This window comes from Rhinoderma darwinii, chromosome 10 (genome assembly GCF_050947455.1).
Source record: "Rhinoderma darwinii isolate aRhiDar2 chromosome 10, aRhiDar2.hap1, whole genome shotgun sequence".
NCBI lineage: Eukaryota > Metazoa > Chordata > Amphibia > Anura > Rhinodermatidae > Rhinoderma > Rhinoderma darwinii.
Genome location: NC_134696.1, coordinates 33,743,467 through 33,771,117, shown reverse-complemented (window position 1 = coordinate 33,771,117; position 27,651 = coordinate 33,743,467). Strand labels below are relative to the sequence as shown.

General features: G+C 41.3%; 1 long non-coding RNA gene across 1 annotated transcript in view; it reads right to left on the bottom strand.

The window, feature by feature from the left end:
- Positions 1-1,656: 1,656 nt before the first annotated feature.
- The window catches only part of LOC142661961 (uncharacterized), a 158,407-nt gene continuing 132,412 nt past the window's right edge, over positions 1,657-27,651 (bottom strand). The window contains exon 3 of the long non-coding RNA XR_012850853.1: positions 1,657-1,741. This is a non-coding gene — a long non-coding RNA (uncharacterized LOC142661961). The remainder of the gene's footprint in view (positions 1,742-27,651) is intronic.

Genomic DNA, 27,651 nt, shown 5'->3' with positions numbered 1-27,651 from the left:
TTATTGTGCCATATAATGTATTGGGAAAATGGAAAAAAATAGGAGTGGAATAGGAAAAAAACAGCGACATAACTTTATTCTGCGGGTCAATACGATTAAGACGATACCAAATAGATAATGTTTTTTTATGTTTTACTACTTTTACACGGAAAATACTGATTGTTAAAAATAAAATTAGAATTTTGTCGCCATAACTTTTTTTTTTCCGTCGATTGAACGGTATGAGGGCTTATTTTTTGTGGGGCGAGCTTTAGTTGGAATTGATACCATTTTGGGGTACATGAGACTTTTTGTTCCATTTTTTGTGGGAGACGAAGTGACCAAAAAACCTTAATTCTGGCGTTTTAATTTTTAATTTTTTATGTTGTTCACGTGCGGGCTAAATAATATTTATATATAATAATAATATTTATATATAAATAATAATGATATATTATTAATAATAATAATAATAATAATCATCATCATCATCATCATCATCATTTTTATTTATATAGCGCCAACATATTCCACAGCACTTTAGGGTATGTTTTTTGCAGGCTGAAAATTCTGCCTCAAAATTCCGTCTGGAATTTTGAGGCAGATTTTGATCTGCCTGCACGCCGTTTGCTGTGTTTTTCTCTACCTCCCATTGATGTCAATCGGAGGTCAGAAATGTAAATGCTGAATATAGGGCATGTCGCGTCTTTTACCCGCGAGCCGGTTTTACCGATCGTGGGGGGAAAAAAAGCCTCTGTCTCCCATTGAAATCAATGGGAGGCATTTTCGGACGTTTTTTGGCGCATTTTCCGACCCAGTTTCCCCGTTAAAAAATGTGTCAAAAAACTCAGTATGAACAGGGCCTTACAATTCAGGGGGTACATTGTACAGAAAATATCAGACATTACATATCGACAAAACTAACACAATTCAAACAAGAGGAGTGAGGACCCTGCTTACAATATATGAGATTGTCATGCCAGAAGATGGTGACCCCCTCTAAATATATTGTAATAGTTCAGACTTTTACGGACGCGGTGATACCAGTTATGTCAATTGCTGTTTTTTTTTTACATTGTGCTTGGGGGAAAATAGGAAAAGATGGAATTTTTGAACTTTTAATATTTTTATTTTTTCTTATATTTAAAAGTGGTTTGGTTTCCCAGAGCCTTTCTGAAGTCTAGTTGTTTGGTTTTCTGACCGTCCCCGGAGCTCAGTGGTTTGATACCTTATGCAGCCTCAAATTGCTTGGTTTCGCAAAAACTTTACTTGTCTCTTCTTTTTCATCAAAACAATCTTAGTTTTCCCCCCCAATTTTTCATAACCAGCCAGATACAACACAGCAGCAGCAGGCTAGCATTACCAGGGTAGGAAGGACCACTGTTTTTGGCTTTTCGCAGTCTAATGGCACCAGCCTGCGGCCTTCCCAGTTCCCAACCATCGCTACTGAAGGTCGGGTACTGGATCGTACTCGGCTCTTCCCGGCAACCCTGGTGGCGAAGGGTACCGGGGTAATAATGGGGGTTAGTATTAGCCTCTGCAACGGCTACCGCTAAGCCCGCCTTAGTAATGGACACTGTCAATCTGCCAACGGCCATTACTAAGGTGGTAGTAATAAAGTTTAAAAAAAATACAAGGACATGGAAGAGATATTTTATTGAAATTAAAAACCCCACACAACCCTCGTTAACCATTTTATTGAGAATAAAAAAACTCTGTCTTCGAAGTAGTCCTCGAATCCGAAGTAGTCCAACATCTGAACCTGTAAAAAAACACAAAGAAAATTAGTAACGCATAAAAAAGCAAAACAATTCTTATACTTACCTTTCCTGCATCCAGCGCAGGAGCCGCAATGTCAGCAAGCTGAGCACTATATCTAAGCCTATCATGTGTGATACTGTCTGCTGAGCCACAGTATGTAATCCTATCCATAGCTATAGGGTCATAGTGCTATAGATATGCGGTCTCATATATATATGTATATATATATAATCAAAAAAAAATGAAGAGGTGGCACTCCAAGGAAATTGGTGAAAAAAAGTGGTGTGTTTATTCACCCCAGGCAGGCAATGTTTTGATCCGTCTCTATGGGATCTTTGTCAACATTTGTGAGATTTACAGCAAGGCAAGCGTAATCTCGCGAGATTACGCTGTAAACTGTCATTTAAAACGAGATTGCGCTTGCCTAGCTGTAAGTCTCACACAAACGTTACCGAAGTGTCAGGATTCTGAATAGACATCCCGTCCTGGCTGGTAGTGATGTCTATTAACTCTCAGGACACTTGAGTAACGTTAATGTGTGTGTATGTGGCTGCACATAGTGATCTAGTAAGATTACTATGTGCTGTGTAAATGAATGGAGAGAAGTGTATGACGCTGATAGGTCACTGATTGGTCAGCATCATGCACTTCTCTCCACAACGCCCACTTGGTCAAAAAGTAAAAACACGCCCAGTTGTCCATTAAGAAAGTAATTAGCATTAAGCTAAAATAGGTCATAACTCTATAAAAAATGATCGTATTTCTAAATAAAAAACACCGCTGTAGCCTACATTACAGCGCCGATAATGTTAGGTGCAGGATAGGGCATTTATAATGTGGTGACAGGGCCTCTTTAAAGATCACCTTTTTTGGGGGGTTGGTGCCCTGTAAGGGACAGTATAGGTGGTATTGGTAGAGGCAGTTCATCAACATCACGTTTACTTCTAATGCATCAAGGTACTGAAATACTCAAGCCTATGGATACCAGGTCTTCCGGAAAGCACAACCTCCATGTAACAGGTACATCAAGATTCACACATCGCAGAAACTGCACTATCTGGATTCATTGGCCCATGACTTACATGTGAATGGTAAGTGATCCATGGTTACATCCTTCTGGCATTATGTTTCTGCCTTTATACTGCCGCCGCTCGAGTTGCACCGCAAAGGGGCCCACTATGGTTCTGTCGCCCAAGGGCCCACATAATCCTGGAGCCGGCCGTGCAGGGGGGTCATGATATTTGTGAATTATCCATAATACATCAACCCTAGTGACAAGCTCCAAAGCCAACTTCAAATGTGGTTGTCTTCGGCTGGACCTTTGGAACCTCTCATTGTGTAAGAGCCTGAGCCCATCTGCTAAATGGGGTCAGAAGAGAACAGGTAGGCAACAGTTTTGCTCTCCAACTTCTTTATAAACATGCATATTTGGCTTGGTTAAGTGTGCATGTTATTTAAATTAGGGTGATGTATAAGTGGCAGATTGAAGCCAAATTTTCCCCAACATGAGACATCAAAGGACAGTAATAATGTCCCGATACACATTAGAGTGTCATCTAAATTGGCAGGCGCCAACAACAAATATCTGGTTTGAGTGCCAATTTTTCTCTAGAAACTGCAATACAGGCTGCAATGATCAGGCTGAGGGTCTGGATGGCCACATAGTACCCAATGTATTTGTTCATTAAAGAGCATTTGACTTCCACTGAGTGACCTCGGGATGCAGTTTCCATCAGCATTCTTCTGAGAGGCTGGTGACAACAGGTTGCAAATGGAGCACAAAGGCTCTAGAGTGAGACCTAATCCATAGACAGATCAGAACTTAATCCATTGACAGGCCAAAAGGTCAGAAGCAGAAGAACAAGAAAAAAATGTTCCTTCGAAGCCTAGGGTCACTGCTAGCATAGTTTAAGCATATTCGGATGGAGACAAGCCAGATCAGGTACCTGAAATACTGCCTCATTTCAAAACAAAAGAATAGCTCAGGGCAACATAACCTGTTAGTAAGGAGATCAGGATGAATGAGATAGAACATATAGGGAGAACAAGCAACATCCAGGTAGTACACCACTCCAATTTTCTCTAGATTAAAAAAAAACTGCTGCATATCACTTGTCATTAGAGAATAATTACTGCAACATTTCTACTCGCTAATTATCACTGGTACACCACTGGCTACCATTTCTTATCACTTCACACCCGGAACGGGGTATAACATTTGGCACACACCCTTATGTAAGCAATTTATTTTCCATGAAATCATTTCAATTCGAGTACAGAATTCACAGAGGATATCCACAACAAAAGTCCTAATGTTGCTCTCTGTCAAGAGTTCTAAAAATTCAACTTCAATTTCTTGAAAAGTGGCGTCAACCGATATGGCTGCCATTGCAGAGAGTGGCAAGCATACGTGGTGCAGAGGCAGAAATACCTAATTGTGCAACATGTGCAGCTGCACAGGAGACTAGTGGGTATGGGGCCCCTCTACTACCCTAAAAGCAGCTATCAGGCTTCTACTCCCTATAAGATTACGTTGCGGGACTGAGTTAAGTAATTCTATAGCTCTCAATTGCTGATCAATTGCTGTACCTCTGAGAGCACCGTTTGGTGCCATATGAACGTCTATAATACACAGTAGAAGCATTTGGCACACAGTGAGTTTTAATAGTGACTGTATTGCGTGACCCATCCACCGTATATAAATATTTATATGTACATTACTACTTTAATGGCCTGTTAGTAAAGTGTTGGATCTCCAGTGGGGCTTTATGCCATTTTAGTAACTTATCCTGTGAATTGTTAGGGAGACATGGAAGGATGAGATATTGGAGCACAAGGGGCCCATATAATGTTTTTGTCCAGGGGCCCCTTGCTCGATCTGTCTGCCTCGCCTAGTTATGTAGGGATTGGGCCAGAAGGATTGCGTAACTAGACAGTTATGCCACTCAAACGAGAGCAACATGTAGGCTTTTGGAGTAGTCATGTTATCTGCATATGTGACGATACCTATAGAGATACATGAAACTAATAGCACAATTTCTATGGTCTAAACATGTCCCCCAAAGCTGAATCAGACTTATAATGGATGTTTCTATCTTCAGAAAATAAATAAAACACTCCAAAAGGCTCATAACTATTCACCTGCTCTCGTGTTCACCAGCTGTCTAACATGTTTGAGGACCTCCTCTAGTTCTCTACTTCACTGTCAGTCCCGTGCATTACTTCACTCGCACCTGACAGGGTCTCTTTGTACGCTTTTCAATCACGCTGGAAACTGTGACCACGAGGTGCGCCAAAACACCTCATTTGTAGTCTGGCTCCACCCTTGCACAGAGCTTGAGTGGTGTGCCACGCCATTGCGTCCGCGCACCTGCCCAAAGACCTCGCCAGCCACCGTGCCCGCCTGTAAACAGACTAAACATCACATCATATATTAGTGCCACAGTACAAAAACATGTTAGAACATGGCACAACGCAACATGACAGTCCAGTCAACTTCACTGAGACATACACAACACACCTGCACAGTAATAGGAGAACATTTCAAATGCACTACTATGTAAGGGGTACGGAAAAATGTCCAAATTTACTTTTGCGGAGGCGCCTCCTTACAAACACGTCAGTGGCATGTGTAGCTAAACTATGTAGACAAATGAAAACGTACACATATTTTAGATGCCTCACTTGGGCTAGAAATAATTTTGACATTCTACCAAAGATAGACAAATGGAGCCAAGGCTTGTCTCTGACAATGGATCACCGGCCTAGGGAGATATATTGTATGTTGTTAATAGATCTATGCTCACAAACCCAAACCTGTTCAGCGTCTGATTGATATCAATCATAAAAATGTTGTTGTTGTTTTACCAATATTTAATTCCATAAATATGCTGAAATAATGCTGCCATACAGAAGCAGATGGTGGATGATTAGAGATGAGCGAATCAATTCTACACAAATCGAATTGGTTAAAATTTCCGAAAATTAGGATTCATCGAAATCCGAAACGTTTGGGGTTTGCGGAGCACGAATCTCAAATCCGCGTGGTTGACCACGTGCGTGACCAAGCTACTTCTTTCCCACTGCCTAGCTTTATGGTTATAATGTAAGTCATGGCCACCCATCAGCCGCTGCTGCCAAGCAGTGGGAAAGCTGAGTTACGGATAAGCTCAGTCTGAGAACTCAGATGTAACCCAGCTTTCCCACCGTGACTTACATGGGCCGGGGCGTGCAGATCATAGCCTGGCAGTACTGGTGTCAGCAAGCCCCACTCTACGCCCCATCCTATCACAGAACGACTCATCACTCTGACATCATGATCTAGCCTCTCCCATGCAGTACCGCTCCCTTACCACACTATCTTATATCTCTACCTGCAGCACGGAGCAGGGAGCAGGATCATGCGCCAGGCTGGAGTACACCTTTTCCACTGCACAATCGCAGGATTCTGATGAACACATCCTGGAGGGGCCATGTCGCTGCAGCAAAATCTCATAAAAAAGCTGAAACGCTCAGCGGACCTTTCACCGTACATAGGGCTCAGGAAAACTTTGCAATCAATTACTAAAGGTATCAGGCATCCTTTCAAAATACAATTTTTGGTGAGCAACGATCTTTATTACACTGTACATGGCACATAGCGCAGATTAGGTGCGGAAACTGATGTGACAGGTTCCCTTTAAAGAGTTGAAAAAGAGACACAAGTTTTCAGGGCAATCGGGTCACTTGTAATTCACTTATATTCATTGGATATGTATCTGTCCATCCTAAGCAAGAGAAATGTTCATCATAATGACCAATGATATACATGTCTCTTGGTCTGAAATGTTTTTTATTTTTTGTTATTATTTCTTTGTAAAACATGTAATTCATATTAATAAACCTCCTACTAGTTTTCCAGCTGCTATCTTTAGTTTAAATATTCCATTTTGCTTATACAGACCAACATGTGCGTGACTTGCCTTTTGTCTGAGAAATATTATGAGTAAGATGAGATATGACCTATAAAAGTTACCTATTAACATTCCTTCAGTATAACTTCAATGCCACACTACCAGGACTGTTTCCAGGATGGCTTCACCGTAAATACCACCATGCATGTTCTTGAAGACATGCGAGTATTGACGTTACAGATCAGATTATAATGATTTATAACAATTTATTAGCCATATTATATCAATCATCACTATGTACAAGAAACAAAGTCTGCGTAAACATTCAATTTTGACACATTGGGCCAATGAAAGCGTGACAGATTTTCACATACACCTAACAGATAATTGTAAAAAAAAAAAAGCCAAGTTGAACATTATTGGCTATCAATTTTTGGGCATGGCCAAAAGTGTTCTGAGTTTTGCTATTTTTATACCATAAGCGTCTCCATATGGGAATGGACCTTTACTCTATTTTGTACTTCACAGTGCATGTGTCCCCTGATGAAACTCCGAAGACATGTGGTAAAAACGCAGGGGACTTCTTTACTTTTAAAATTCTACCATAATAAAATTCAATATGATTTTTGTTTTGTATGGTAGTGGTAGTTGAGTGAATTAGTGCCACTTGGAAGGAACAGTTTACTTGCAGGCTAGCCCCTCTTAGGACGGGTGCTCTGCCAGAGAAAAACCTATACTCCAAAGTGATCCAATAAGCGGAGTACCGCATTACGGTATTTGGAGTTACAGCACACCAAGACTGGACGACGTCTGAGTGCGATAATTCCACTCTTTAATTATTATTTTTTGGTGCGGATAAATGTTGTGCCTATTTAGATCTGAAAAAAGAAAATATATGTGCTATGATATTTTCTGTGATGCTTTTATATCAATGACGTGAATTTTTAATGATAGAAATAAAAAAGCAAAGTTTTAAAGCTATAATGACTATTACCGTTTCATCATTTGCTGAAACGGTAAAAATATTTTGTTTTGGTGAATGCACTCATGCAGGTCACAACAGGCCGACTTCTAGATAATAATAACAACGAGAAGAACCTTTATACATATAGCGCCAACATATTCCTTATTGCTTTACAATCTGGGGAAGCAGTAACCATACCAAATGGAAAATAATGCAAACCAATGAAAATCAACAATAAGAAAAAAGGAGAAATTAACCTGCCCATAAGAGTTTACAATCTACCGATACAGTCTGATAGTCTTTGATGGTGTCGGCTATGCTGCTTATCTTCCATGAGCCACCTGACAGGGCATATGCGTGGGTGCCAAGGGGGGAGCCAAAAACTCACTCTGCCTTGGCCGGGGTATTTAGATTCGGGGCTAGGGCAGCAAACTGAAATTGTGCCCCAGAAAAATTAAAATAATTGCCAGGCAGTGTCCTCTCTTTCTTCTTTCCCAGTTTATAACCTCAATTTCAACTATTCATTCTGGTTAGACTGTGTCAGAGACAAATCATTAACTGCCGGCTGTCCCTCAAACAGGAGTGGTTCCTTCAGCAACTTCACTTCCTTGTGTGTGATGAATAATGATAATTTGTACTAAGGTCACACAAGTGTTAACTCTTTAACGATTTCCCTGCGGAGCCATTTTTCTGATTTTAATTTTCGCTTTTTCCTGCCCACCTTCCAAAAGCCATAACTTTTTTATTTTTCCATCAATATAGACGTATTATGGCTTGTTTTTTGCAGGACAAGTTGTAGTTTTTCATGGCACCCTTTATTGTACTTTATAATGTACTGGGAAACTGGAAAAAATGTATTTGTGGGATGGAATGAAAAAAAAACCTGTGATTACTCCATTGTTTTTTGGGTTTCTTTTCGTCCACATACAGTAAAAATGACATGTTAACTTTATTCTGCGAGTCAATATGACTACAGTGATACCAAATTTATGTTGTTTTTTTTGTGTTTCATTACTTTTACAAGGAAAAAAATAATTGTTAAAAATTTAATTAGTTTTGTGTCGCCATATTCCGAGGAATAGCGTTTTCATTTTTCTGTCGATTGAGCAAGGTTAGGGCTTATTTTTTGCTTGGCGAGCTGTAGTTTTTATTGGTAAAATTGTGAGGTACGTAAGATTATTTTTTGATTACTTTTCATACAAATTTTTGTGGGGAATGAGGTGACCAAAGAAAAGCAATCCTGGTGTTTTATTTTTTCATGGCGTTCACTGTGCTGCTTAAACAATGTTATATTGCAATAGATCAAACTTTTACAGACGTGGTAATACTAGTTATGTAAACATTTTTTTTTTTACATTTCTTTTGGGGAAATAAGATTGATTCTTATAACAAATCAATTCTTTGTTCCTATGGGGATAAGTCACTGTCAGATGTTTTTTGGCCCTGGCGCAATAGTGTAGCTTAAAGAGGACCTATAACTTCCTGGGAAACCTCATGAATTAATAGAAGACCAAAACATAAAACCTCTCTCAAATACATAGAGTAGAACAAAAACAAAAACCTTCCCTAATTTAGGCATAAAAGCTCTGTCCCTTTAAGAACGTGAGTTGACTTCAGCTGAAATCAGTTGCAAAAAGCACTCAGATTTTGACTGCTGAGTGAGATTTCCTACTTCTGAGCTGGGGGAGTCCACTGTGAGGGTATGTTCACATGGAGTTTTTGCAGGCCTGCCTGCACTTTCTTTGCCACGTTTTTTGCTGCGTTTTTTTGGCCCCGGCCATTGAGCGCCGCAGGCAAAAAGCTCAGCGAAAACCGCTTTCTCTGTCTCTCATTGATGTCAATAAGAGGTCAGAGATGGAAACGCGGGAAGAAAGAGCATGACGCTTTTATTTCCTACCAGCCTTTTTTTCCGCACGTGGGAAAAAAAACGTCTCCGCCTCCTATTGAAATCAATTAAAGGTAATTTCAGCCGTTTTTTGGCGCTGTTTCCAACGTTAAAATCAGAGCCAAAAAAACTCTGTGTGAACTAGCCATGAGAGGGGAGACTGTGAGGGCATGACCACACGTGGCGGATTTCCTCCGCAACTGTCCGCATCAATGCCGCACAGAATCTGCATTGCAGATTCTGCTGCGGATCTGCACAAAATGTGCAGTAAATTGATGCGGACTAGCTGCTGCGGACTGCGGTAAAAGTACTTCCCTTCTCCCTATCAGTGCAGGATAGAGAGAAGGGACAGCACTTTCCCTTGTGAAAGTCAAAGAAATTCATACTTACCGCCCGTTGTCTTGGTGACGCGTCCCTCCTTCGGCATCCAGCCCGATCTCCCTGGATGACGCGGCAGTCCATGTGACCGCTGCAGCCTGTTATTAGCCTGTGATTGGCTGCAGCCGTCACTTAGACTGAAACGTCATCCTGGGAGGCCGGACTGGAGACAGAAGCAGGGAGTTCTCGGTAAGTATGAACTTATATTTTTTTACAGGTTGCTGTATATTGGGATCGGTAGTCACTGTCCAGGGTGCAGAAACAGTTACTGCCGATCGCTTAACTCTTTCAGCACCCTGGACAGTGACTATTTACTGACGTCGCCTAGCAACGCTCCCGTAATTACGGGAGCCCCATTGACTTCCTCAGTCTGGCTGTAGACCTAGAAATACATAGGTCCAGCCAGAATGAAGAAATGTCAAGTTAAAAAAGCAAGACGGATCCGCAGCACACATAACATGTGCATGACAGCTGCGGACTTCATTGCGGAAATTAGAATCTCCATTGAAGTCAATGGAGAAATTCCGCCATGAGTCCGCCACTGCTCCGCAACAGACAGAGCATGCTGCGGACACCAAATTCCGCTCCGCAGCCTATGCTCCGCAGCGGAATTTTACGCCTCGTCTAAACGAACACTGCTAAATTAAAGTGTAAGTCAATGGACAAACGGCTCCGCTGCGGATTAATGCTGCGGAGTGTCCGCAGCGGAATTTAAGTGAAATTCCGCCACGTGTGAACCCAGCCTGAGTGTGCAGCATGTGTACACAGTGAAGGTCCCTGCTGCTATCTTGATGCTTCATGCTAGATGAAGTTATATTAGGAGCAATGTAAAATGAATTCCTGTATATTATAGAGGAGAAGGAGGAAGCAGCTGCTGTAGTAGGGACTGACCCTTTAAAAGTTCTGTCTCCTTCTCCACCTCTAGCAGAATAAAGAAGTTATCCGGGACTCTTTAAAACTAGCAGCAGGGCAGGGGGTGGTGTAAAATTATAAACAGATAATTCACCCCTGAAGTGCCCCCCCACTCCAGCGCCTGGCTGGAGGTAAGATAATTTTGTTCCCGTGCTGCGTTTTCGCTGAATTGTCACCCATTACGAGGAATTGGGTAATTAATTCACCAGGTTTAAGATTTGCTTTTGGCGGATTTATAAGAAAAAGTAGGTGAATCCATTCTCCCATTGTATTCTATGAACCAGAGAATTGACCAAACAGTGAAACAGGCAAGTTGATTCGTTCAACCCCAATTCTGGGCATTCGGATGCTGTATAAAATTTAGCTCCTCCCCTTCACAGTTGGTACCTCCCTGAGAAGTAGAGAATTATGGGATTAAAAAATAAAGTGAACACTCGGTCCCTGTACTTTGTAGAGAAATCTGCTGTTCTGCTAATGATATGTACAGGAAATAATTCTTAGAATTTAATCTACTGTTATTTTTTGTGTTTTTCTCAGAACTGAAAAGTTATACCCAGACTCACTACCTAACCATCAATATTGTCAAATATCCCTTTGTATGGAATCTATATACGGAAGATAATGAACTTTGTACTTTTACGGCTTGTATGGCCGTTTGTTTGGCCTAGTCTGCTGTGATTGCAAAATTGCCCATTGGAGGGGGGAGGGGTCTGCAAGTCCTATAAACGGATATACACAGGAACTGTAACTGTAATAGTATGCAATTTTTTAATTTTTTTTAGATATTTTATATAGAGAGTATCTCTTAAATATATTCTGTACTTTTTTATTTATGCTTTGTGTTGGGGGCCTAGCTATAGGAGGTGCAGAGGTAGCTGGGGGCCTAAATCTGTATATAAATACCACATGTATGTGGTGGGCCCTGTTATACACTGGTAGTAACATACTAAAAAAAACTTGAAGTCTAATGGGCTGAATTGTACATAACGCCTACATTTGGCATCTTAGAACCATCCCTTTAAGCAAAGAAACCATCCCAACTTTATCTTATGATATTGTTTGGTTAACCGTTATTTATTTTTTAAATGACTCATGAGCACCAAAGACTAATGATACAAGGTGAGAATGTGGAGGATCCTAGATCTAGTCTTGATATACTGTAGTGAGCACATTGGGGCAGATCTACTAATATGTCTATGCCTAGAATGTGTTCAAAATGTGCCACAATTTGGATATTTTTTTATATTAGAACAGAGGTTTGCACCTGTCTAGACATGTCTAAAAGGGGTGTGGCTTAGAAAAGGGGCGTGACCAATTGAGCCAAAGATTTAGCAAACAATTCTATTGCAAATTAAGCCAAATCAAAGGTGGTTCAAGTAGGGGAAAGTGTCCAGCAAGTTTAGCTAGATGCACCAAATTTATCTTATAGCATGCGTCATTGTGATCAATTTGATCCATCTTCTGACTGCCTGGTCTAAGTTTACATTGTCTAAAACTAAAGGGGGTTTTACACTGGACGATTATCGGGCAGACGAGCGTTGCTCGTTGCTGATAATTTCCCTGTGTAAACAGGGGAACGATCAGCAGATGAACGAGCAAACGCTCGATCATCTGCTGGTCGTATCATTTAAAAAAAAGGGAAATATTATCGTTGTCGGCAGCACATCTCTCTGTGTAAAGAGGAAGACGCGCTGCCGACGTGATAATAATATATGGGGATGAGTGATCGGAGTAACGACCGCTCGTCCCCATCCATAGCTCCGTGTGATCGGAGCAAACGAGCGCCAACCAACGATGTATCATTGATCGGCGCTCACTGCACCAGCCGCTTATCGGCCGGTGTAAAAGGGCCTTTACACAGCTTCGTTGTTTTTGTAGGTATATGCCATTTGCATCATCCAGACATTTGAACAGTGAACATCCAATTTTTTTCTACAGGCAGATTTGCGTAATTCTGTTTACTAGGCAGCCTGTTTATTCAGCACAGAGAGCTAATTTCTTTATATGCAAATTGGATTATAATGAACTACTGAAAAAAAAACAAACTGAAATGTCTGATGCTACAGAACTGGTCACCTGGACGTCTGTGTATTCAATCCATAAAAGCCTTTAGATTACAGTGCCACTCCCCTAACCCGACTCCAAACCCTCAGGTTACCTTTTTTGAGCCGTCATTTAATCCCCTGTTGTTTGTGATGTGTTTATCTATCATTAACAAAAGAAGACAAAGGCGTCCCCATGCAGAACCATGACAAGAGCGGGATAATGAGCCGCGCGGTAGAAGAAAGGGGTGTCTACAAGCTCAATGTTAGATGTGTAAATAAAATTAGGCAGCTCAATGTAGATGTCCCATTATGTATCTCTTACATGTTTGTTTAGCTCTCCCCAGAGCCCCTCCACCAACTGATTCACAATTGTCAATGGTGCCTGAAATCCAGTAGTACTCATGACAACTCTGTTTATTTCATCTAAATAGAGAATAGATAATATTTCTGAGTTAAGATGGGGTAACACAGACTTTTAGTGCATGGTAGTTGTATTCTTGCGACTTGCTTCCGCTAATTTTCACCCTATGTCTTTCTTAAAGGGATTGTTCGCTGTGGACAGTCCTATTTGGGTAGAGGGGTCCATGACGATATGATGATCACAAGGTATCCCTCTGCTGGAAGCCCCAGGAATTAGCTTCATGCCTCTTTCACACGGCAGTATTTTGGTCAGTATTTTGCGTTAGTATTTGTAAGGCAAAACCAGGAATGGGTCCAAAATACAGAAGAGGTACAAATCTTTATACTTTTTCTTTGTGTAGGTTTTAATCCTGGTTTTGGCTTCCAAATACTAATGCAAAATACTGACCAATATATTGCCATGTGAAAGAGGCCATAATCTGTGTGGGAACCATGCATCTAGTGTCCCTACAGCGCCAGGATAAATTAAACATCACACATTTAAATCAATGGGATGGCCATATAATGCATGGCTGCCCGGTATCTCCAGAGGTGCCAGAGATCGAACCCCAACCGATCAAACATTGATGACTTATTTTAAGGATAGGCCAACAATGTTATAGCCCCTGATAACCCATTTAATGGCTGTATTTTATTTACTATTATGTGTTAATAGAAAACTGCTAAAGGTCATGAAAAAAGTCTGAAGAAGTGGACAAGGGTTCTAGTCCAACCATTTCTTCTGGCCTACATCAAACATACACTGTAATGTACCCGTAGGTTTATTGTGCAGACATATTTCAAAAGTATATCCTCTTGGCATATGTTTGATAAACAACTCAGCGAGAGGGTCAAACATTGCAATAATGGGTGAATAAAGATCTCTCACACAGTGGACCTATAGGTCAGAGTTCCTACTGCTTGCACCCAGAAAATACACAGTGCTGCTTCTCATATATATATATGATACTTACCAACTGCTGGTCTGGGTCTGTATTACTTTAGGGGATCTGGTCTGGGCTCTGTATTTGTTTAGAGAGTTTAGTCTTGGCCTGTATTACTTTAAGAGGTCTGATCTGGGGTCTGTATTTAGGGAATCTGATCTGGGGTCTATATTTGTTTGGCCGTCTGGGGTCCAAATTTAAGGAGTCAAGTCTGGGCTTTGTATTACTTTAGGAGGTCTTATCTGTGGTCTGTGTTTAGGGGATCTGATCTAGAGACTGTATTTGTTTAGGGGGTCTGGGGTCTGTATTAGATTAGGGTATCTATTCTAGGTTATGTATTCATTTTGGGGTCATATGCACTACTTGTAACATAAATGCCATAGATTAGGGGCATCACCTATATAAACATGTTGGAGGACACAGGTTCAGCACAACCTTCACCTGTGGTAGAGAACAATCACCTGCCCATTTTGTCAATTTTTATCAGATTTAGACTGGCGGCCCAACAGAGAACCAGAGAACTCTTTGTTGGGCCAATAGTCTGACACAATAATTGGCCATAAAAGTCCAGCAGAAAACCACCCAATTTAGAACTGACTTTGGAGCCAATCACTTGACACTAGGGTCTATGTCTTATGCGTTAAAATAACCTATTAGATTTTACTAATGATTTATCCTGGGTGTGCAATGATAACAACAATTTTTGCCATCCAATTAGCAGGGAGGAAGGTGAGTCCTCAGAATAATTTCCTCTAGACGGTCCAAGGAACCATAGTCCGAATCTGCCTATGTGCAATATTTTTTTAATACACCGATAATGGGGGGAGGGGGCACTTCACAGTACAGTCATTGTATTGTAAATGATGTATTGATAAATATGCTATAGTTCAAATGGACAGTCTGCACTTACTGTGACCTTCCAGATAGCTTGAAATGTCATCTATGTCATCACTTTCAATCGGAGGAAGCCATGCCTAGTTGTAAAACTCATTTATCCTTGCATCATTCCTATTGATTTAACCCTTTATTAGCAGTTGTACAATTAGACGATATTAAGGCCCTTTTACACTGGGCAATTATCGGGCAAACGAGCGTTCACAGAACGCTCGTTCCCAAAAACTGGCCTGTGTAAACAGGGCAACGATCGGCCGATGAACTCGCAAACGCTCGTTCATCAGCTGATCGTATCATTTTAAATACTGAAAATAATATCGTTGTCGGCAGCACATCTACTTGTGTAAACAGGGAGATGCGCTGCCGACATGATAGAAATGTTAGGAGACAAGCGATCGGAGTAACGAGCTCCTGTGCCCATACTAGCTCCTTGTGTATGGATAAAACGAGCACCGATCAATGAGCTGTCTCGTTGATCGGCGCTCGTTTGCACGGCCCAGGTCGGGCCGCGTAAAAGTACCAGGTAACACATAGTTTGGTTTATCTGGCTGTAGCTTTTTTAATTCAGGTAGAATATAATTTCTGAAGTCAATGTGCACATTGTTTGATCTTATTGTGCTTTTCAGTAAAGTAGAGTATAATAGACTGGAGGCTAGACGAGAAGAATGTGCTCTCCCCTCACTTGTAGATGGATCTGAATGGGGATAAAACACAGTAGCTCTTTCAGTTCCTCTGGAGTGAATGATTCATGGAAAAGACAATTGCCGTGCTGTAATATAAAGTGATTAGGGCTGTGGAAGAGTCACAGTTATAATATACAGCTCTATAGTACACAGGGACTCTTTTGTAAATGGTGCTTTCAATTAAAACAAATTAAATAAACTAATGACTGAATTATTAGTTGAAATGAAATCTAATTTTATATTTTTAGAATTTCTGTATTGTTTGATTTTTTTTTTGTTCCTTCTTACCAGTAGGACATTCTTGATATTTTTGATGTAGAATTTATTAGCTAATATATGTGAACAAATCTAAGTCTAATATAAAACGTACAGTAAGATTCACAGTTATGGTGTCCAGTTCTTCCGTATGGGCAGTGCAGTTCTATTGAGTACTGTATGGCACTTTTATTTGATAACTTTATGGCACTTTTACATTAACACCATATGGAAGTACTATTTTGTAGTAAGTTTCGCCTCTCTATTTGTGTAGTATTATGTCAGCTTTGTTTTACATTCCTTTTCTTGCCGAAAAATGTAATGAAGATACCCACAGAATTTGCTCAAAGATATCTACAGACCTCGAACCAGCAATACCTGTGACTAAGCACTAAATGTAGATGTATTTAACGGGTATACTTTTTATTTTTCTCAAATGTCTATTCTTTCTCCTGAATTTACTTATTGTATTATAGGTCTAAGACTACACAATTATTAAATTATTCTGCAGCACTGAAATTTGCTTTTATAAATCCCTCCCTTCCCACAGACACAATGTGGCACTCAGTTATGTGTACCTTATTTGCAATGGCAACAACCCGTTGCCATTACAAATAAGGAACACATAACTGAGTGCCATATTCTGTTTGTTGACAACACTGAGAACCTGTTAGATAATACAACACATTTTATATATTTGTTCTGTTTAGGCGCTAATTTGTCAGTAGCCCTACCTATTGTACGTTGTACATATTTTTCACACAGAATTCCTTCCATTTGTAGGATCAACATTCTAAGAAGATCAATATTCCTGTTTTTTTTATCTTTTAAGTGTTCTGAACTTCGGACCGAAATTAATATTTATACTTTAGTTCAACAATTTAATGCATTAGTTTGAGCCTGGGACAACCAGTCTTTCTAGATATTATACATTAGCAAGACTCCAAATATTTGCTGTTACTGTTTGGATATGCAATTTTATAAAAGTTGAGAGTCTGTAGGTTAAAATCTGATACCTATACCAGAAGGGTGTGGTTTGTAGGTCGTATTATATACATTATTGACTTTTGTATAGTAAGTTAGATAACATTTTATTCCTCGTATAGATATGGTAGGTGGTAGGAAACACAAGAAATCCATTCCTTCGATACAGGAATGGCATTGTAAGCAAACAGATGGTCATGTTGCCCTTCGGTGGTATAAGTAATGTGAAAAGCGTAGGGGCAAACCAGCAATAGGTCACCTACACCTTTAATATGTGTTTGCCATGGTGCTAACCTGTGTGAGCCCCAGGCTCTAACTACTCTATGATGATCTTTGCTTTTAGACAAATCTTGTGCAGTCATGTAAACTTTTTTAGTTCTTTATAGGATACAAGAGAACTGATACATCACCAAGGGGAGAACCATGAAGGTTCTGTACCCAGAGCTCCATCCTATGAGAAGCAGAACCACTACCAGAAGGGGCACAGGTTTTATTCTTGGACTCTTTAATCTTTAAATGTGTTCCTCTTAATAATAAAGCAAACATGAGACGTAAATCAGTGAATTTTTTTTTTTTTTTATTAATCTATAAACAATATACATCAATATATTATATTCATTGATACTTATGTACAGTACGAGTCAAACTACTATACAACATATATTGTCATTCATTCAATTGTATATCATTTGATAAACTAATTGCTTCTGTACCATTTTAGCATATAAATTGTATGGCCTTGATACATTAAACACACCGATGTAATTCTTACATATGCCACCATATATCTCCAGCTCATTGCCTGTTTATGACCTCTGAGATAAGATGGACTTTGATCAACTTCCTTGGACGGTACTTTTGAATCATACTTAGCATCTGTTGGTCAATTTTGCATATTTCAACTTACCACGACTCCCTTTCACATCCACCATATCTAGTGTGCTACAAATATGAATATGTAAAGTAAGAGTGGGGTAGAAAACTGGAAACACTCAAGCTGAAGACTTGGCAAACTGTGACCAACGGCATTACCAGACAGTATTAGACAAGGATACGTAGATCTAACCTTGTCTGGTAAGACATCGGGCAACAGGCAATTGTCCTGGATATAGACCACTCGGGTCTGAAACTGCTACAACGCCAGAGGAAAAACAGTATTTAGTCTATTAAACACTCTTTGACAATTACATACAATGTAGAAAATACAATGACTAAGGAACATAGAGTTACACACATCTTGAAGGCTTTCACAAGTATCTCTATATAGTCCACAATTCTATAGTACATACATTGGAAATAGTTTTTGTTGTTGTCTTTAGAATTGAACAAATATGTCAGAAAATTTTTCTTTAATTTTTCTTATTTTCCAATAGAAAACACGTAACACCAATATGGTACAGGCATCTTTACCAGCTGCTACACATCTTTCTGGTCATTCGAAACGTTTTATGTGTTAAATACAATTTATAATTCGTAACATAAATCTGATAATTGTCTTAGAACAAAGCTCTTGGGGTCCTGATAGTATTTTCCCAATAAATATTGTTAATGGTCGACTTCTGTGGGATTGTGCAATGCAAAACATGTTGAAAACACGAGAATTGATGTTCCTTCTTCTGATAGAATTTATGTGTTCTTTAGTTATAGGCAGACAGATGGATAGATAGATAGATAGATAGATAGATAGATAGATAGATAGATAGATAGATAGATAGATAGATAGATAGATAGATAGATAGATAGATAGATAGATAGATAGATAGATAGATAGATAGATGGATTTAAAAAATTGTATGTTGTTTCATTTGCAGTGTTTGAATGAGTCTGACTTCAACTTGCTTTGACTCTTTAAAATGATGCATAGTAGAGCACACAAGGGAAGAACAATTGGGACAAATATATGTAAAGTACTAAACAGCTTGAAGGGAACGACTTGAGGATACTTTTCCCAGTGGAATGAGATGAGGAAACAATACTAAGAGATTTGAAGTTGTGTATCAAGGCTGTTACTTGCCAGGCCCAGCCCTCTCTTGGGCCGCATTGTGTGTCAGACTGGTGTATCCACATTAGGCTTGGATAAATAAATGTTTAACAAAAGCAGGCTTTATTCCTGCACCGGCCTAATCTGCTCCATCCCACTTAGCAAATAAAGGAAGGAATTACTTTTTATTTGTGAGAGTGGGAGAAGGGACAGACCCAGACCCCACAAAGCTAATATTTTACACATTTTAAAGCAAAACTTTTTTTTTTCACGAGCCCTTACATAAAACAAAACTTTTAAAGATACCACATTCCATTAGTTAATTCACCAAGAACAAGTTCAGCAGCTTTTGTTGTAAATGTTTCTTCTACTGTTAGAATTTCACTGGTGAAAATGATGTTCTAATGTAGAGAGTAAATGTTGCTGCTTTTGTAAAAGCTGAGATGGTAACCTTCATATTACGGAACTTTTAGCAGATAAAATATTCAGGCTGTATTGATCCTTAATGGACAAATATTGTTCAGATATTCTCCAAACTTTTTGAAAATAAGAAAACCTTACACAGTTTGTGGAGCATTTTTGGCCGGATGGCATTTGAAATTCCAATTTATGGAAATATATTAAGTAACAAAAGATAGTAAAATTTATAATAAAATTTCTCTGAAAAAACTGCACCATTGACCATAAAAAACCATACTCTTTTGTGTCTATCCAAAGATTACTCACTCAGTTCAAAGATATCAATGAAGGAGCAACATAATCTTTGTTTATAAAAATTTTGAATAAAATGAGAAAACAGTAATAATTTTTTAATACATTAAAACATATTTTATCTTAGGTTTCTCAAGGTTTCCAAATCTATGATGGTCAATCATTTGTCTAATCAAATTGTAGATGTTACCAGGCTATATAAATCCAGATTGTGCTGCTTGTTCCGAGGATTGAGCTGTAGGATACACTCCTGACTTGGCCATCACAACAAAAAATCAGGTCATCTGCCCATTGGCTGTCCTTTTATGGTCCCAAAATGACCGCTCAGAAGCCTGGCAGGTACTATCATTGGTCATTTTCCAACCTATTTTTTGAAGGTGTTAGGTAGTTACTGTGATGTCTCCATGACACCTATGGTGAGCGAGACGTCTTCCCCATTTTCAGTTCCCTCTGCGACAGTGGAGCAAAGATGAGAATCGCATGATATCTCCACATACATTGGCCAATTATTGCATGTTGCTAAAAAATTGGACTAGGTGTGACCAACTTTAATCTCATAGATAATTTCTTTTCAGTGGTAGAAATGCACACTAAAGGCCCTTTTACACAGACAAACGCTCATTTCCTATCATTGCCCTGTGTAAACAGGGCAACGATCCGCCGATGAACGAGCAAACGCTCGTCCATCGGCTGATCGTATCGTTTATGCAGCACGAAATATTATCATTGTCGGCAGTACATCTCCCTGTATAAACAGGGAGATGTGCTGCCGACGTGATGGAAATGTATGGGGACGAGCGATCATAGTAACGAGCCCTCATCCCCATACATTACTGATCATAGCTCCTTGTGAAAGGCTCAAACGAACGCCGATCAACGAGCTGTCTCATTGATCGGCGCTGGTTTTTACAGCCCAAATTGGCCAGTGTAAAAGGAACCTTAGTGATGGAATGCAACCTACCCATTGAGGATTTAGGAAGTTATGATTATGTTAAGCAAGCAAAAATGGGATGTAAAATTGTCCTGTAATTCTCATGATCGATGTCAAGTTACTTGACAAGAATAATATATGTGACTGAAGTCTTGTGAACACCAATGATTCTTAGGGGCACAGCAAATATTGGCAACCTCATGTATATCTATAGCCTACAGGAATGGTTTTTTAGTGGCCCGTCATAACCAACGATTCTAAGGGGCACAGCAGATATTGACAAACTCATGTATGTCTATAGCCTACAGGAATGTTTTTATGTGGCCTATCATCACTTAGGCTACAATCACACGAATGTGGCCAACCTCGGACGTGAAAAACTGAAGTTTTTCACGTCTGAGGTGCACCCATGCGGGACCTGTTATTATGCATCCCCCTATAGGCTAGAGTCTATGGAGAGATGCGTGAAGTGCAAAAAAATAGGACATGTCCTATTTTTTCACGGACCCTTCACACGCTTCGTTAAAACAACAGTCGTGTGAACAGCCCCATTGAAATACATGAGTCTGTGTGACGGCCGTTGTTTTAACGGCCGCCATACGAACTTGATACACGCTCGTCTGAATGAGCCTTAACAATTTGCTTAACTTGGTCAGTGACACGATCACTATTGCTGAGATGAGGTTTATTCATTGTTTGATGTCATCTCCAATGTTCTAATTGAATCACTGTCTTCATGTTATTGTTTCCCAGATATGTGTTATAAATAGAAAGAAAGTATTTAAAGAGGCTCTGTCACCAGATTCTCAAATCCCTATCTCCTACATGTGATCGGCGCTGCAATGTAGATAACAGTAACATTTTAATTTTTTTTTAAAAACGTTCATTTTTGGCCAAGTTATGAGCTATTTTATATATATATATGCAAATGAGGTTTGAAATGGACAACTGGGCGTTTTTTTTTCGTTATGTCCAACTGGGCGTGTATTGTGTTTTTAACTGGGCGTGTTTACGTGTATGACGCTGACCAATCAATGACCAGTCAGCATCATACACACATTTCCATTCATTTACACAGCAGCGATGTGCAGCCACATAAACAGAGATTAACGTTAATCAAGTGTCCTGATAATGAATACACATGAAATCCAGCCTGGACGTCATGTGTATTCAGAATCCTGACACTTCTGAATTTTTTCTGTGAGATTTCCAGCAAGTGAAACGAAATCTCGTTTACCTCCGTAATCTCGCGAGATTTCGCTTCCCTTGCCGGAGTCTCACAGAAAAGATTCAGAAGTGTCAGGATTCTGAGTACACATGACGTCCAGGGTGGATTTCATGTGTATTCATTATCAGGACACTTGATTAACGTTAATCTCTGTGTATGTGGCTGCACATCGCTGCTGTGTAAATGAATGGAGATGAGTGTACGATGCTGACTGGTCACTGATTGGTCAGCGTCATACACGTAAACACGCCCAGTTAAAAACACAATACACGCCCAGTTGGACATAACGAAAAAAAAACGCCCAGTTGTCCATTTCAAACCTCATTTGCATATATATAAAATAGTTCATAACTTGGCCAAAAATGAACGTTTTTAAAAAAACAAATTGTTACTGTTATCTACATTGCAGCGCCGATCACATGCAATAGGAGATAGGGGTTTGAGAATCTGGTGACAGAGCCTCTTTAAAATACTATAAGGGGCTGTTCACATTTGCGTTTAAGTGCTCCAATAGGGTTTTCCGTCAGAGATTCTGTTATTTTTGCTGGACAAAATAGCGCAGCAAACCACAGCGGAGACCCGACAGAACCCATTTAAGTCAATGGGTTTGCTCGGGCCCGTTGGTTTCCGTCATGCAAAGGGATCACGAGCTTCCGGTATTCTCGGTATTCTGCTCCTATGACGGAGCAGAAAAGCAGAACACGGAACGCAGATGTGAACAAGCCCTAAGGCCCCATGCACACAACTATAATTTTGATCCGCAATTACGGACCATTATTGCGGATCAAAATGCTGATCCATTAATTTCTATGGCCAACAGATTTTAGATTGATTTTACGGACAGTGCCACAATACTTTATAATGGGAGCACGGTCCGCAAATGCGGGTGACTGTCCAGGGCCGGCCATACCTGTAATCACGGGCCGTGCACATGGCTACTGCCGTGTTCACCGGGCCTAACATTGGTTAGAAGATAAACATCAATTGAAGAAGTGAAAAGGAAAACAATGATGCTAACCCTGGGAAAAGTGCTTTTAAAGAGGCTCTGTCACCAGATTTTGCAATCCCTATCTGCTATTGCAGCAGATAGGCGCTGCAATGTAGATTACAGTAACGTTTTTATTTTTAAAAAACGAGCATTTTTGGCCAAGTTATGGCCATTTTTGTATTTATGCAAATGAGGCTTGCAAAAGTACAACTGGGCGTGTTGAAAAGTAAAAGTACAACTGGGCGTGTATTATGTGCGTACATCGGGGCGTTTTTACTACTTTTACTAGCTGGGCGTTCTGACGAGAAGTATCATCCACTTCTCTTCAGAACGCCCAGCTTCTGGCAGTGCAGACACAGCCGTGTTCTCGAGAGATCACGCTGTGACGTCACTCACAGGTCCTGCATCGTGTCAGACGAGCGAGGACACATCGGCACCAGAGGCTACAGATGATTCTGCAGCAGCATCGGCGTTTGCAGGTAAATCGATGTAGCTACTTACCTGCAAACGCTGATGCTGCTGCAGAATCAACTGTAGCCTCTGGTGCCGATGTGGCCGACACGATGCAGGACCTGTGAGTGACGTCACAGATCTGCACTGCCAGAAGCTGGGCGTTCTGAAGAGAAGAGGATGTTACTTCTCTTCAGAGCGCCCAGCTAGTGAAAGTATTAAAAACGCCCCGATGTACGCACATAATACACGCCCACTTGGACTTTTACTTTTCAACACGCCCAGTTGTACTTTTGCAAGCCTCATTTGCATAAATACAAAAATGGCCATAACTTGACCAAAAATGCTCGTTTTTTAAAAATAAAAACGTTACTGTAATCTACATTGCAGCGCCTATCTGCTGCAATAGCAGATAGGGGTTGCAAAATCTGGTGACAGAGCCTCTTTAAGGACTCATTCAGACGAGTGTATATGTAGTCCGTGTGACGGCCGCTAAAACAACGGCTGTCACACGGACTCATGTACTTCAATGGGGCCGTTCACATGACCGTTGTTTCAACAGAGCGTGTGAAGTGTCCGCGAAAAAATAGGACATGTCCTATTTTTTTGCGCTTCTCCTATCCCTCCATAGACTCTAGTCTATGGGGGATGCGTAACAACGCGTCCTGCACGGGTGCACCTTGGACGTGAAAAACTGCAGTTTTTCACGTCCGAGGTTGGCTACGTACGTCTGAATGTAGCCTTATTATTTTATTGCTTACCTCTTACAAACCTATATTCATATTGATTCATCACTTTAGAGAATATAGACAAAAAACTTCTGACATTTCACTGACCTCTTATCTTCAACACACTGAGTCAATGTGTAGATCTTTACAGCACCAGAGTAGATAATGTTAAGCTGAGGGAACAATCTATAGGTAAATGGGTGGAACCATTGCTAGGACCTGCCTCATGTTCCAGGATGTCCCTGAGATTTTTTTCCACTTTAGTGTATGATAGGCTTAGCAAACAGTAGGTGACAGCAGGACAATACAGCTGAAAATCGTTATTCTAATCTTACAATTAAGGCTTTGTTCAGTGGCGGACACAGACTGCAAAAGGCCCCTGTGCAGATAATGTGCCAGGGCCCCCCCCCCCCCCCACCCCGCAAACTTCTCATGGCCGACGGTCCGCTTTCAGCTGCATCGCTGGGTCTCCTAAGTGACCCAACAATGCAGCACTAGCAGCCGGGGCGTCACTAAGGCTGGGTTCACACACACACTATTTACGGACGTAATTTGGGCGTTTTAGCATTGAATTACATCCGAAAATGCGGCTCAAAAGCGTCGGAAAACATCTGCCCATTCATTTGAATGGGTCTTACGATGTTCTGTGCCGATGGTCATTTTTTTTTACGCGCCGCTGTCGAAAGGCGGCGCGTAAAAAACTGCCTGTCACTTCTTCAGATGTAAATGGAGCCGTTTTCCATGGACTCCATGGAAAACCAGCTTCAATTACTTCCGTAGTGGACGCAGCAAAAGACGCCTGCACATGCCATTACGGCTGAAATTACGGTGCTGTTTTCTCCTGAAAACAGCACAGTAATTTCAGCCGTAACAGACGCTGCCGTGTGAACATACCCTCAGGGCTTAAAATGTCCGGGAAATAGCCCCAATACATATGTGTCCGCCCCAAAAAAAAGTGTGTGTATAGGAGACAGCATAGCATATCTATAGCACTACGACCCTATAAACTATGGATAGGATTAGATACAGTGGCTGAGCAGACAGTATCACACATGATAGGATTAGATACAGTGGCTCAGAAGGCAGTATCACACATGATAGGATTAGATACACAGCTCAGCAGACAGTATCACACATGATAGGATTAGATACAGTGGCCCAGCAGACAGTATCACACATGATAGGATTAGATACAGTGGCTCAGCAGACAGTACCACACATGATAGGATTAGATACAGTGGCTCAGCAGACAGTACCACACATGATAGGATTAGATACAGTGGCTCAGCAGACAGTATCACACATGATAGGATTAGATACAGTGGCTCAGCAGACAGTACCACACATTATAGGATTAGATACAGTGGCTCAGCAGACAGTATCACACATGATAGGATTAGATACAGTGGCTCAGCAGACAGTATCACACATGATCGGATTAGATATAGGGCCCAGCACAGTATCATACATGATTGGATTAGATACACAGCTCAGCAGACTGTATCACACATGATAGGATTAGATACAGGGCCCAGCTCGCTGACATTGCGGCTCCAGCGCTGGACCCAGGAAAGGTAAGAATAATAATTTTGCTTCTTTATGTGTTACTGATTATTTTTGTGTGTTTGTGTTTTTTTTACAGGTTCGGTTGTTGGACTTCGGATACGAGGACTTCAATGACGGCGTTTTTTTTATTCTCAATAAAATGGTTAATGAGGGTTGTGTTTTTATTTCAATAAAAAAAATTTCTATGTGCTTGTATCTTTTTAAACTTTATTATCACCGCCTTAGTAATGGCCGCTGGCTGATTGACAACCTCCATTACTAAGGCGAGGCTTAATGTTAGCCGGTGCAGAGTCTACACTAACCCCCATTATTACCCCGGTACCCACCGCCACCAGGGGTACTGGGAAGAGCCGGGTACAAACCAGTACCCGACCAGCTGTAGTGACGGGCAGGCACCGGGGTGGCCGCAGGCTGGTAGTATTAGGCTGGGGAAGGCCAAAAACAGTGGCCCTTCCCACCCTTGTAATGCTGCCTGCTGCTGCTGTGTTGTATCTGGCTGGTTATGAAAATTGGGGGGGACCCGACATCGTTCTTTCCAATTATTTTTTAAATGACGTGGCGTCCCCCCCATTTTCATAACCAGCCAGATACAATAAAGCAGCAGCAGCCTAGCATCACCAGGGTAGGAAGGGCCACTGTATCTGGCCTTTCCCCTCCTGATAATACCAGCCTGCGGCCACCCCAGTGGCCGACCATCACTACAGATGGTCAGGTACTGGATCGTACCCGGCTCTTCCCAGCACCCCTGGTGGCGGTGGGTACCGGGGTAATAAAGGGGGTTAGTGTTAGCCTCTGCTCCGGCTAACACTAAGCCCTGCCTTAGCAATGGATGCTGTCAATCAGCCGGCGGCCATTACTAAGGCGGTAGTAATATAGTTTAAAAAAAACCACAAAGACATAGAAAAAATATTTTATTGAAATAAAAAAAAAAAACACAACCCTCATTAACCATTTTATTAATAAAAAAAAAAGCTGTCATCGAAGTAGTCCTGGAATCCGCCGTAGTCCAACGACCGAACCTGTAAGAAAACACACAAAAAATGATTAGTAACACATGTGTTAGGGTATGTGCACACACACTAATTACGTCCGGAATTGACGGACGTATTTCGGCCGCAAGTACCGGACCGAACACAGTGCAGGGAGCCGGGCTCCTAGCATCATAGTTATGTACGACGCTAGGAGTCCCTGCCTCGCTGCCGGACAACTGTCCGGTACTGAAAACATGATTACAGTACAGGACAGTTGTCCCACAGCGAGGCAGGGACTCCTAGCGTCGTACATAAGTACGACGCTAGGAGCCCGGCTCCCTGCAGTGTGTTCGGTCCGGTACTTGCGGCCGAAATACATCCGTCACTTACGGACGTAATTAGTGTCTGTGCACATACCCTAAGGCTTAGATACAGGGCCCATGTGTGATACTGTCTGTGGGACCCTGTATCTAAGCCTACCACAAGGTAGGCTTAGATACAGGGTCCAGCAGACAGTAATCTTATACAGTATAAGATTACTGTGTGCTGGGGCCCTGTATCTAAACCTACAGTGTGGTAGGCTTAGATACAGGGCCCAGCAGACAGGATCACGCATGGGCCATGTATCTAAGCCTACCATGTGATTGGCTTAGATACAGGGCCCAGCAGACAGCATCACACAATCTGTGATCCTGTCTCATGGGCCCCCTAAGCCTGCTACATCGTAGGCTTAGGGGTTGTGCAGTCCCTAAACATTGATGGCCTATCCTCAGGATAGGCCATCAATAGCTGATGTGTCGCCCGGGACCCGCAAATCAGCTGTTTTGAAGGGGCCGCAGCACTCGTACGAGAGCTGCTTCCCCTTCATTTCACTACTCGCCCACACTGTGAATCGCCGAAACCGATTCACAGTGTGACCGGAATGAAGTGACAGGAATGAAGGGGAGCAGCTCTCGTACGAGTGCTGCGGCCCCTTCAAAACAGCTGATTGGCGGGTCCCAGGAGTCGGACCCCGCCAGTCAGGGCTATCTTACCTTCCTCTTCGGCCGCGGCGGGAGTTCTGTCGTCTCGATGCTGTGCGCGGCGCATAGCGCTGTGACGTCATGTGCTGCGCACAGCGCC